Consider the following 12,161-nt stretch of genomic DNA (forward strand, 5'->3'; position numbering starts at 1 on the left):
GGGCCGTCCAGCGAGCCATGGATGCCGTGCGGGAGCAACAGCTCCCAGTGGCGATCTAGGCGGCCCCAGGCCCGGGCCTCCCAATCGCCGGATTTAAAATAAAGTTAGGTCAGTCAGTAAGGTGTGTTCCAGGAAGAGTGGTCGACTTCGTGGCCTCAAGGTGCACCTAAACTGTCGCGGATACTTCCTCCCCGGTCTTCAGGGGCGTAGCCAGGGGGGGGGGGGGGGCGCTGATGGGGCCTCAGCCCCCCCCCCCCCCCCCCCCGCAATGTTTTCGTGCTGGCATGCACCGCCGACCAAAACTACCACCGACGCCGGGAATCCTTCTGGATTTTGTCTACAATGTCTTTTTCACGCTCGAAAAGACATTTCGGCACGAACATTGCGAACTCGGGCTGGATTTCGTGGCAGCGCCCTTGCACCTGGAGTCACGTAACGCAAGGAGCCCCATCCGAGCACGAACTTTCAAGGGCTTTTCGATAGCGAGGGCGCGCGTTGCGGCGTGTCGCAGCGGCCGCGGAATCTACGGAGCGCATGGATTTCAATTACGAAACTTTATGGGTATAAAGTTCTCAAACTTTTGACGCGAAAGGTGCACTGACATTTCCAAAGGTGTGCTTTAAAAGATTTTCAATTCTGGAACTTTATGGGGTTAATGTTCTTATAAACTTGGGCCAACATGCGCGCACTCGAGCCCTCGTGTCCCAGCCGTTCCAGAAATGGAAGCACGCCCTCGCAATCTTCTACCCACACGAAAATACTAAATATCACGGAGAATGGCAGCTAGCAGCTGATAATTTTCTCCAAACATTTTCAGGAAGCGTGCCCAATGAGATCAATCAGTTGGACCAGGGCAGGAAAAGTAAAATATGAGAAAACAGGAGAAAGTAAACGGCCTATTATTGAGGAATTTCTTTTTTTTTTGCGGGCGACAAGGTCTGGCTTCCCGTGGCCATAGGGACAGTGGCCCTATGGATTTAAGCATAGCCCCCGCTGAAAATACAGGTATTTTCAGAGCGATTCTTCGCATGCGAGCTGATTGTGGAGATACATATCTGAAGAACCATTTGGAAAGTTGCCCCAGTAATGCCTCGTATTTAAGCCCAGATGTACAAAACCAAATTATAGAAATTTGTGGTGAAATTATCAGCAAAAATGTGGTTGATCCCTCTTATATAGGAATCGGTATAGAACACGAAAGTGAAACGTGTCTTCACAGAAGTAGTGTAATGTTTATTGCACATTGATATATAATGTCTATTGGTGTTTTGTGGCTAAAGCGCCCTTAGGCGTTGATGCACCCACGCTGACGCCTGGTGGCACGTCTCCTCCATCACGACTACCAACGCCGATGACCATGAGCAACCGTCGTGCATATGGAAGCTGCACTACGCTGCACACGCTAGCACAACGCGAAAGACGAAGCACGTAACTGACACACTAATACAACGCGCAAGACAAAGCACGTAACTGAATCGTCACCGAGTCAAATCAGCGCGTACAGCGCGTCGTAATTGCAGCCTCCGCGATCAACTTCAGAAACATTTTCAGAGCTAATTGCGGAGGCCACGCTCCGCTGTGCTGAGTACGGTGAACGCCACCTAAGTGGCGTTGGTAGTGCTTCTTGATGCCAGCGTCCCTTCGAATGCTGGCATCGAGGCGTCGCAGTGCTGAGACCACCGAAGCGTTCACTGTCGGTGCGCGTTAGTGTCATAATGCAGTACTTCTCTTTTCTGCTCGTAGGCGGCGGCACCGCCCCGAGCACGAGCGCGGGTACACGGAGGAGTGTTAGATATATAAGGCGCGTCTGTGTAGCTCTGTGCAAATGCGTTTGTGGCGCAATGGATTAAACGCTCGGCGATCTATCGTCGCGGACCGAGAGGTCGTGGGTTCGATTTCCAAATTTTGCATGTTTGTGGAACTTTTTCTTCTGGTTTCTTTCTTTGTATTATGTTCTATGACGTATTTCCGTGACGGAAATACGTCAGTGAAGTCTTGGTGGACCCCGGCATAAAACACTTTCGTGTTAAAAAAGCCTAGATGCAAAAGCAGGCTGCTTCTCTATACTTCCTGACGAAATGACGGACATCGCTGGAATCGAACAGCCTACTGTTTGTGCAAGGTACCTAAACAAGTATGCCAACGACATCGAGGGAGTGTTTTAGGTTTTAGCACCGGAATAGATGCCCATCTCTCATTGCGACTGCAGCTTCTATGTAAATGTGTAAATACTGCTGCAGATTGTAGTCACCCTTCCCGTGGCCACTGCTAGCGCAGAGAGAATATTTTTAAACAAGAGTTTACTAAAAAACTACTTGCGCTCTACAATGTCTGTGGAATGCATGGTTAGGCTGGCGCTTCTATACACCCGCAGAGACGTCGGCATCAACGCGTCCGAAGTCATTGACCGCTTCGCTGAACTTCCCCGCCGAGAGAAGTTTGTCCTTTAGATAGCGAAGCAGCAAAAATCAATGCAAGTAAAAAGCTCTGCTCCTTCAGGTCCATAAGCTCTTAATTATGAAAACGTTTGACTGTTCATTAGCTTTTAAAACCGCAGGAATTTTCGCCGTTTATTCTAGCAGTTGGCATCATGATCAAAACTATCATTCGAATACGAAAATTACGAGGACATAAATGACCAATTTTGACCGACCTTGCTCATTGAAAGTCCGGCCCACGCGGCGTTTGCCGAAAACACACGCGGATATTGGGTAAATCAACTTGCCGCATCATCTGTGGCTTTCGTTTGTCCTTTTCTTTCCTTTTTAGCTACCTGCTTTTATTTCTTTTTTGAAATAAAGCAATACGCTCCTTTAATTTTGGGTGCAGAATAATTGTTGCCGCTCTGCAGGCAGTTAAATTACACATTTTCGGACTGATTTCTGTATTATTCCTCTATTATTCTACCCATATGGCGCTGTAGCGACCGCCGCATGGCCCGGGTACATATCACGATTTCTGAGATCATAGTTTTGTGCTTGCCTGGATCATCTGTCTTTCTGTGCGCAAAGTTTACTATCTGTGACTGCGCACATGTTTATTTGTCTTGTTTGGCGCATTATACACAGTGACGTTTGCTTAAATACGTAGATTTATTGGAGACTGATACGTATTTTTAAATATCTTGTCGCGAGGTTTTGTGTATACAAGCAGTGAACTTTGTTTCCAGTGACTCTTTTTCGCCCTTTAGCGCGTTCCTTCGCATTTGTATATTCTATTCTATCTTGGCATTTCTAATGTATATTTTGCAGAACTCCTACTTTTTATTTGAACTATAAGGAGGCGGCCGCGCTGCAACCTGAGCCCCCGAACAAAATTTCTGGCTACGCCACTGACGAAGACCACGCAATTGATCTGCGCTGCTAATCAGCTCTGACGAGAGCAGCTGTCGAAGGCGAACCATTTTATCACCGATGTAGCGGCGTCATACGATAATGAGGTACATGAAGCTGCAGCATAAGTTTATCCGTTTGATGCTGTAACTTTCGTTTCCGTTGTTTCTTTTCAGTTCCGAAAACACTTAAGGCTAAGTCGGAGTACATGCAAAGGGCTGCCAGCGCAGTTTGCACGCTCGTCCCAGTACCCCAAAAATCATTCGAATGGCAAGAGTAATTCGTCACTTCATATTTCAAGCATCTTATATATTAGCATATTAGCATATTATAGCGTCACATATTTATGAACACCTTGAGTCTAACCACTTTTTTTCTCTAAGCAACACGGTTTCAGGAAGGGTTACTCATGCGACTCACAGTTATTCCAACTCACAACGGATCTTCATTTTAACATGAACTGTAACAAACAGACTGATTGCGTTTTCTTAGATTTTTCCAAAGCTTTCGACAAGGTTGCTCATTGTCGCCTATTTTCGAAATTGTCCGCACTACGTTTAGACTGTTTAACAATGTCGTGGCTGCGTAACTTTCTATCTTTTCGTCAGCAGTTTACCGTAGTAAATAACTTTTCTTCAAACATTTGCGACGTAACATCCGGTGTACCACAGGGAAGTGTTCTCGGACCTTTATTGTTTTTAATATACATAAATGACTTACCCTGCGGTTTATCTTCATCTGTTAGGCTATTCGCTGATGACTGCATCATTTACCGTACTATTAACAATTTTGATGATCACCTTTCCCTTCAAAATGACCTTGAACTAATTTGGAACTGGTGCGACACCTGGCAGATGTCTATGAACTCATCTAAATGCAAGGTGCTCTCCTTTAGTCGTAAGCGCATTAACTCCGACTTTTCTTACTCCATAAATAGTAGCGTGGTTACCAAAGCTTCATCATATAAATACCTCGGTGTTCATCTAACACCGGATCTCTCATGGAGCACGCATATATCTGCTATCTGTTCTAAAGCATCCAAAACACTAGGATACCTTCGTAGGAATCTACGCAACTCGCCTCCCAATGTGCGCAAATTAGCTTACCTTTCGTTTGTTCGTCCGCAACTAGAATTTGCTTCGTCTGTATGGTCTCCTCATCAAGGTTATCTAATTAGTATGTTGGAAGGTATTCAGAACAGGCCTGCACGGTTTATTTCTCGTAATTATGCCCGTCATACCAGCGTAACCCAATTAAAGCTAGATATCTCACTCCAAGAACTGGATATACGCCGAACTAGCTCCTTGTTATGTCTGTTCCATCGGTACGTTCACAATGATACGTCACACTTTCTGCCACTTCACACACCTGAACGCACGTCAAGCCGCCTTCATAACAAATTTAGCTTCAAGCGCGTTTTTGGCAAAACTAAAGCGTTTAATTCATCTGCTTTTCCACGTGCCATCACCCTGTGGAATAGCCTTCCTGATGATATCGCTATGTTATCTAACCGGGATGCCTTTCGTGAAAAATTACACGCCCTGTATGACTGTATAATGATGTGTCACTGTTGCACTGTTAGTGTTTCTGTTATTCTCGCACTGCGGGACCTCTTTATAAGTGTCTTGGCAGGATTTTATTTTAGTTCTACTTGTATTCGTTTGTTCATTGCTTTCACACGTGATATGTACTTATGTTATTCGTTTTACTGCTTTTTCCATTCATTGTATTTTCTGATTGTAACCCCCCTTACTCAATGTCCTTTAATGGACCTGTAAGGTACGATAAATAAATAAATAAATAAATAAATAAATAAATAAATAAATAAATAATAAATAAATAATAAATAAATAAATAAATCTGTCATCAATAAAATGCTTGACCTTGTTCACGTCTGCAAATCGCGGTGAGACCAAGAGATAAGTGGCCTGTGTAATAGAGCGTCGTCTGCTTAACTTCGCATTCGGCATGTATCTCGCAGAGGGCGCTACAGTCGCAAACTCTCATTTGGTGGCTCGCACGTTCGTCTGGCAGGAGCGAAACGTGAAACTCGGGCGCTGTTTGGCGTAATATCCGCTGCACTGCCACGGTGACAGGGTGGCTCAGCTGAACGTACCAATAGTTGTGGTTTTCAGTGTCGTAATGTAACAGTAAATACAAATTATTTGACCACGTACATCTGCTTCCCGTCAAAGTTGTGGGCTTTAGTTGTGCAGCAGGCAACACTGGCTCGCAGGTGGACGCCCTCGCTCGATAGCAGACGGTGAGCCGATAAGCTCCACTACACTCCCCGCTGGCCTTTCCTTCACACGGCAACGAGAGGTGAGCCGCTGAGACCTTTTTCTTAATTTTCACACACATGAATGGGGCCTAATCTGGTGCCTGTTGTGCGATTGCTGAAGCCGCAAGGAATGCAGCGGAGTCGGCGTCGCTGCGGGGCAGGTGTGCAGTTCTTTTTTTAACCCAAACCTCATTTGAGCGGTACTGTGCGCGAGAGCGACGAACGAGAAAACGGGCCTCCGCGCAGCCAAGTCAAGGTCATATGTGGCGAGGCAGCAGCGACCGCCTGCTTTTTTCATGTTCCTGTGCTGTCCCCTGTCGAACGCCACTGGAAACGTTTTGGAAGGTTGCCGGGCAGGGTAGCCAGATTTGGCTATTATTGGGCTCATTTTTATGCGGTTTGGTGTTGAAAATTCACAGTTGGCTACATTTGAGCTATTTTTGTCTTAGCGACTTCCAAAGACCACGTTAACACTTGCAAAATTGGGGATTGTCGGTTTATGAAAACCCAAAGCTACAAAGATTTGGAGGCAATCTCGAAGGCTGTGTTTTTCGGCAATGTTGGTGCTGAGAGGATGGCGTCATGGCTGCCATGTTTTACGTCATTCCGGCGCTAAGCTTTCTTGTTATTGTTTTGATTTCGGCGCCATCTGCTGCTGGTTCACACCTGGCTCAGTAAGAAAAACGTTGGGGCTGACAGATGTCGAGTACATGTTCTGTGCCGGCTGCTATGCAGCAGACTAATATGTGGACTCACACAACAGCTCAAGTATTCGCACGAATGTCTTGGCGCGTCATTTTCGCCCGTGGTCCTTCAATGTTTATCAAGGGTCTCTCGAAACCTGGTGTTTGGCTTTCCCGCAAATCACAGAGTTATTTATTTACCCAGTAACTTTACTTTCTTTTCTGTATCTCACTTTACTTTCGTAATGGCATAAGATATACTTATCTTGAAGAGCTAAGAGAGGACACTTCCATAGGACCCTGCGGCCGATTATGGTTCGCAGTGCACCTAGCGGGTGTGTGGTATCTTAGATACACAGACTCAGAGATTAGGACCGCTGGAAAACTAATCTCGAAGGCTTTTATCTGGTGAAAGAAAAATTACACGGCCTCCAAGATCGATTTCGTGCGAGTGCTCGTCCCGGAGGCTATATTTCGATTTTTTTAACGCGTTGCTTGCATGCATCGAGTAACTTCGTTTAAGCTGTACCGCCAGAGCAGCAAGCACACGATGCCACTGTGTGTTTATGCAGACATTTTAAATAAACATGACAAGTGTGGAAGAGACGAAACATTTTATTTTCGAGTCACAGTCTCAGTAAGCGCATGCACTTTTTTTTTTCGCAACGTTCGATGAACGCATGCACAGGAAGATGTTGCACTGCAAAGTGCAAGACGTGCCAATACAGGTGCCATATGTTGAGAATAAATTCACAAAAGGAATAAACAGGCGATATTATGAAAAACCCCACAGAACGGTAAAACTGGAGCATTAGCATTAAAGAGGAAAACAACGTTCGTGCTTTGAAGCCTAACTTTCTTATTAATAGTTTCGGGCTACATAGCAAACAAGGAATGAAGGCTGCTCACTTCAGTTGTCACCCAACCACGCTCTCTCCCTGTCCTGCCGTTGTTACTGCACCACGCAACACAGCAGTAATTCCCGTATAGTAAGTACTTGGCTACGGACGGCACGACCTGGAAAGAAAAAAAGTATTGGTTATGTCTTCTCTCCCGCCTTCGCACAAATTTTCACCTACGCACTTCAGATCGCCCTTTCGCGAAAAGCGTCACGTGCGTCACAGCTAAAAAAAAAGCGTCACAGCTAAAAAAAAAAAAAAAGCAACCTTCGGTGCCATGCATGCGCTACTGAGGCAGGAGTGTTCATTCAGAATCCGTCGTAGCCACAGCTTACAAACATTCTTCTCAATTCGCAAGTTCTTTCTAATTGCGCTCGTAACAAAGGCTTCAAGCAATCTGCGCACGCCATGAATAACGATCCTAAGAATAACTGTATTCTTTCACACAATTGTACACACGTGCATTGAATTCAGACTACATATACCGGCGTGTGCCGACTCACTTTCTCGCGCCAAGAAACGATTTTCTCACAAACGTGCTGCGCAGCATTCCAAATTGCTGTTTCCCCGCAGGGGCGTCTGCGCAAGTAGGCGTTTGGTGAGTTGCGCCACCACGTACCCGAGCACACGAGGGTTGGACCCTCCCGCGTGTAGCCGTGCGCGGCTTAGCCGTGTCCGGGGAAAAGGGGATCCTGGGGGTTGAGTCAATACCGGGGTTTGGACCTTTATGGCCCCTCGGTGGAGGCAACACACCTCTTTGGCCTCCGCTTCGCGTAGACGGCACCCCCGGACTGACCCACCCGGGGGAAATCGGTAGTTGCCCTTTCCTCTCCTTTTCTACAATCTTCGTCTTTTTCTCTCGCTTTCAATCTTTCCTGTCCTCTCTTTATTTTCCTTTTACTTCCGACTTCATGGGCAGCAAGGGTTAACCTTGTGCATTATATCCAGCCTTGGGTATATGTATTTGGTTATAGTGGGGATGCACCGTTGGCGTGCACAGAACTGAATCGTTTGTCCTGTGTCGTCCCCTAGTTGGGCTCCATGGTGGGTGGCGGCCATCCCGGCCGAATATAGCTATCTTTTCATGGAATAGAATTTCCCTTCACTCCCTGATCGCTCCCTCAAGAGGGGGCGCACCGATGAAACCTTTAATTTCTTCATGCAGCCAAAAGAAATCTTCCCAAAGTATCATGTAATTCACAGTCAGCACGAAACCAAGACAGTCCGCACAATATCTCCTTTTGTTGTCTCAAAATCTTTGACAGAATCACTAGGCCCAGGCTACAAAGTAACTAAGATGGGAAGCGGCGACCTTCTTGAAGTTCGTGACAAGACCCAATACAGCAAATTATCAAAACTCATTGCTTTTGGAGACATCCCTGTATCAGTTGGCCCACACAGATCATTGAACACTGTCCGCGGTGTCATCTCTGAAGATGACCTAATCGATCTTAGTGAAAGCGAGCTACTCGAGGGGTGGCAAGATCAGAATGTAGTAAAGGTCCAAAGAATCACCATCAGGCGCGATGACAAGCAAATCCCAACAAAACATGTAATCATAACCTTCGGAACGAGTAACCTCCCAGACTCGATAGAAACTGGATACTGCAAACTCCGTGTACGGCCATACATCCCGAATCCGCGCCGATGCTTTAAGTGTCAGCGGTTCGGGCATGGTTCGCAAAGCTGCCGAGGGCGCACCACCTGTGCAAAATGTGCATCCAATGAGCACTCGTCTGATACCTGCACTTTCACCACCCACTGTGCTAACTGTGACGGAGATCACCCAGCGTACTCCCGTTCGTGTCCATCGTGGAAAAAAGAAAAGCAAATCATCGAACTGAAAATCAAATTCAACCTATCATTCCAAGAGGCACGTAAACGTTTCTCGACGAACAACCAGTCTAATCCGTCCTACACCGATGTGGCGCGCCGGGGGGCAACGTCACATCATTCGGCGGCCGCCCAAGTCACACGGAGTGTGACGGCGGTCACGCCATCAGCCCCCCTGGCTGGAGCAGCCAGTGCTGTTCCGCCCCCTGCCAAGGAGGGCCAGCAGACCCGCGGGTCTGGGGGACCCAGGGCCACTGCCCGTGCAGATAGGCCCGAAACCCGTGCAAACGTGCCCGCTGAGCGGGCACTATCCACCGCCTCAGACGAGGTGATGGATACAACAAACAAAACACCGGCGTTTCAACGCCCAAAGAACGGCGCAGCTCCCTCGAGCGCGCCGGGAAGAAAGGGAAAAACCCCCATCACGGGGCCTGGAAAGGCCTCGTGAGCTAGCCTAATTTACCTCTCTTAGACACACAGCACAAAACACATATAAAATGGATACACAAATAGTACAGTGGAATGTTAGGGGTTTACTCCACAATCTAGATGACATTAAGTAACTCCTACATAAGTACAATCCAAGGGTGCTGTGTGTCCAAGAAACACATCTTAATTCTTCCCACACGAACTTTCTCCGGCAGTATGCCATTTACCGAAAAGACCGCAACGACGCCCTTGTCTCGTCGGGCGGTGTGGCCATAGTAGTAGATAAAGGTGTTGCTTGCCGGCAAATACAGCTTAAAACGCCTCTAGAGGCAGTTGCTGTCCGTACAGTACTTTTTAATAAGATGATCACAATTACCTCTTTATACATCCCCCCGAACTACCACCTGTCAAAAACAGAATTTCACAGTTTTATCTGTGAACTGCCCGAGCCTTATATTGTCATGGGCGATTTTAATGCACACCACACCCTTTGGGGAGATCGTCGCTGTGATGCTAGAGGGCGCCTAGTAGAAGGCTTCCTCCTCTCTACAGGTGCATGCTTACTAAATAAGAAAGAGCCTACATTTTACAGCATGGCAAACAAAACATATTCATCTATTGATTTAAGCCTTGCATCTAGCACACTCGTACCATACCTAGAGTGGAACGTGATTAAGAATCCATATGGGAGCGACCATTTTCCCATTGTCATAAAATTAACAAAAGCAGATGAGTGCTCTCCACGGGTCCCCCATTGGAAAGTCGAGTCAGCCGACTGGAAGCGTTATAAAGAACTAACGCGCATGAACTGGGAAGACATCTCTACACTTCCTATCGATGATGCAGTGGCGTATTTGACAGCGTTTATTGTTGATGCGGCGTCAATATGTATCCCCAAAACAAATGGATCGCCTTCTAAACGACGTGTTTCCTGGTGGAATGATGAATGTAGAGAAGCGCGAAAAAAACAAAATAAGGCTTGGAATCACCTCCGCGACTCTCCGACTACAGAGAATCTTATCAGCTTCAAGAAAATAAAATCTGAAGGAAGAAGAACACGCCGCCGTGCCAAAAGGGAAAGCTGGCAGAGATACATCTCCAGCATAAATTCTTATGCAGATGAAAGAAAAGCTTGGACTAGGGTAAACAAGATAAAAGGCCGTGAAACTCATCCTCTACCATTAGTGAACACACAAGGAGACACTCTTGAGGCGCAAGCTGATTCTCTAGGAGAACATTTTCAGTACATTTCCAGTTCATCCCATTACTCAGATACATTCCTGAGACACAAGCGACAAGCGGAGCGACTGCCTCTGGATCGCAAAGGAGACAGAAATGAACCCTACAACCGTCCATTTAACATGGCAGAATTTCAGGCCGCACTAAATTGTTGTAATAAATCTGCCCCTGGAAAGGATCGAATACTTTACGAGATGATAAAACACTTAAACCCCGAAGCACACAAAACACTCCTATCGCTTTTCAATGCCATATTCTCTGCCAGCTATATTCCGTCCGCCTGGAGGGAAGCAATAATAATACCTATTCTTAAAGAAGGCAAGGACCCGTCTTCAGCCAGCAGCTATAGGCCTATAGCCCTAACAAGCTGCTTATGCAAACTATTTGAGAAAAATAGTAAACCGACGCTTGATTCATTATCTTGAAATCAACAAAATACTAGACCCTTTTCAATGCGGTTTTAGGGAGGGTAGATCCACAACTGATCACCTTGTCCGCATCGAGGCGAACATCCGGGATGCCTTTGTGCACAAACAGTTATTATTATTATCGGTATTTCTAGATATGGAAAAGGCATACGATACAACTTGGCGTTTTGGAATTCTCCGTGATCTGGCTGCAATGGGAGTCCGAGGCAACCTCTTGAGAGTGATTGAAAGCTATCTATCTAATCGCACGTTCCGTGTTAGGGTTGGTATGATCCTATCTCGTCCATTTACTCAAGAAACGGGTGTACCACAAGGTGGTGTACTGAGCTGTACTCTATTCGTTGTGAAAATGAATTCGCTCCATACTGTCTTACCTAGTACGATGTTCTATTCGGTGTATGTGGATGACGTACAAATAGGTTTTAGATCATGTAACATTTCTATCTGTGAGTGACATGTACAACTTGGGTTAAACAAAGTATGTAAATGGGCTGACGAGAATGGATTTAAACTGAACCCTCAAAAAAGCACTTGTGTTCTTTTCTCGAACAAGAGAGGTATACTACCTGACCCCTGCATTCATCTTAATGGACAACGGCTATCTGTGAGCCATGAACATAAAATTTTAGGCCTCATTTTAGACACTAAATTAACATTTATCCCCCATTTGAAATATCTGAAAGCGAAGTGTCTAAAGACAATGAATCTACTGAAGCTATTGTCCCGGACATCTTGGGGAAGTGACAGGAGATGCCTTTTGAACCTCTACAAAAGTCTCATTAGGTCGCGCCTCGACTATGGAGCTATAGTATACAACTCCGCTGCACCTAGTGCTTTGAAGATGCTAGATTCGGTTCACCACTTAGGTATCCGTCTTGGTACAGGTGCCTTCAGGACTAGTCCTGTAGAAAGTCTGTACGTTGAATCAAACGAATGGTCACTACATCTCCAAAGGACATACTTAAGCTTTGCCTACACCCTGAAGGTTAAATCAGATAGCCAGCATCCATGCCATTCTACCATTCGCGACATGTCCG

At 46.2% G+C, this 12,161-nt stretch overlaps 1 protein-coding gene across 2 annotated transcripts in view; it reads left to right on the forward strand.

Moving 5' to 3' along the window:
- Window positions 1–5,380: 5,380 nt before the first annotated feature.
- Window positions 5,381–12,161, forward strand: part of LOC119458717 (isoaspartyl peptidase/L-asparaginase) — a 221,336-nt gene continuing 214,555 nt past the window's right edge. For both annotated transcript variants that reach the window (XM_037720573.2, XM_049671392.1), the window contains exons 1-2: window positions 5,381–5,482; window positions 5,569–5,654. The gene's annotated coding sequence lies outside the window, so the exon portion shown is untranslated. The remainder of the gene's footprint in view (window positions 5,483–5,568; window positions 5,655–12,161) is intronic.

This window comes from Dermacentor silvarum, chromosome 7 (assembly GCF_013339745.2).
Source record: "Dermacentor silvarum isolate Dsil-2018 chromosome 7, BIME_Dsil_1.4, whole genome shotgun sequence".
Classification (NCBI taxonomy): Eukaryota; Metazoa; Arthropoda; class Arachnida; order Ixodida; family Ixodidae; genus Dermacentor; species Dermacentor silvarum.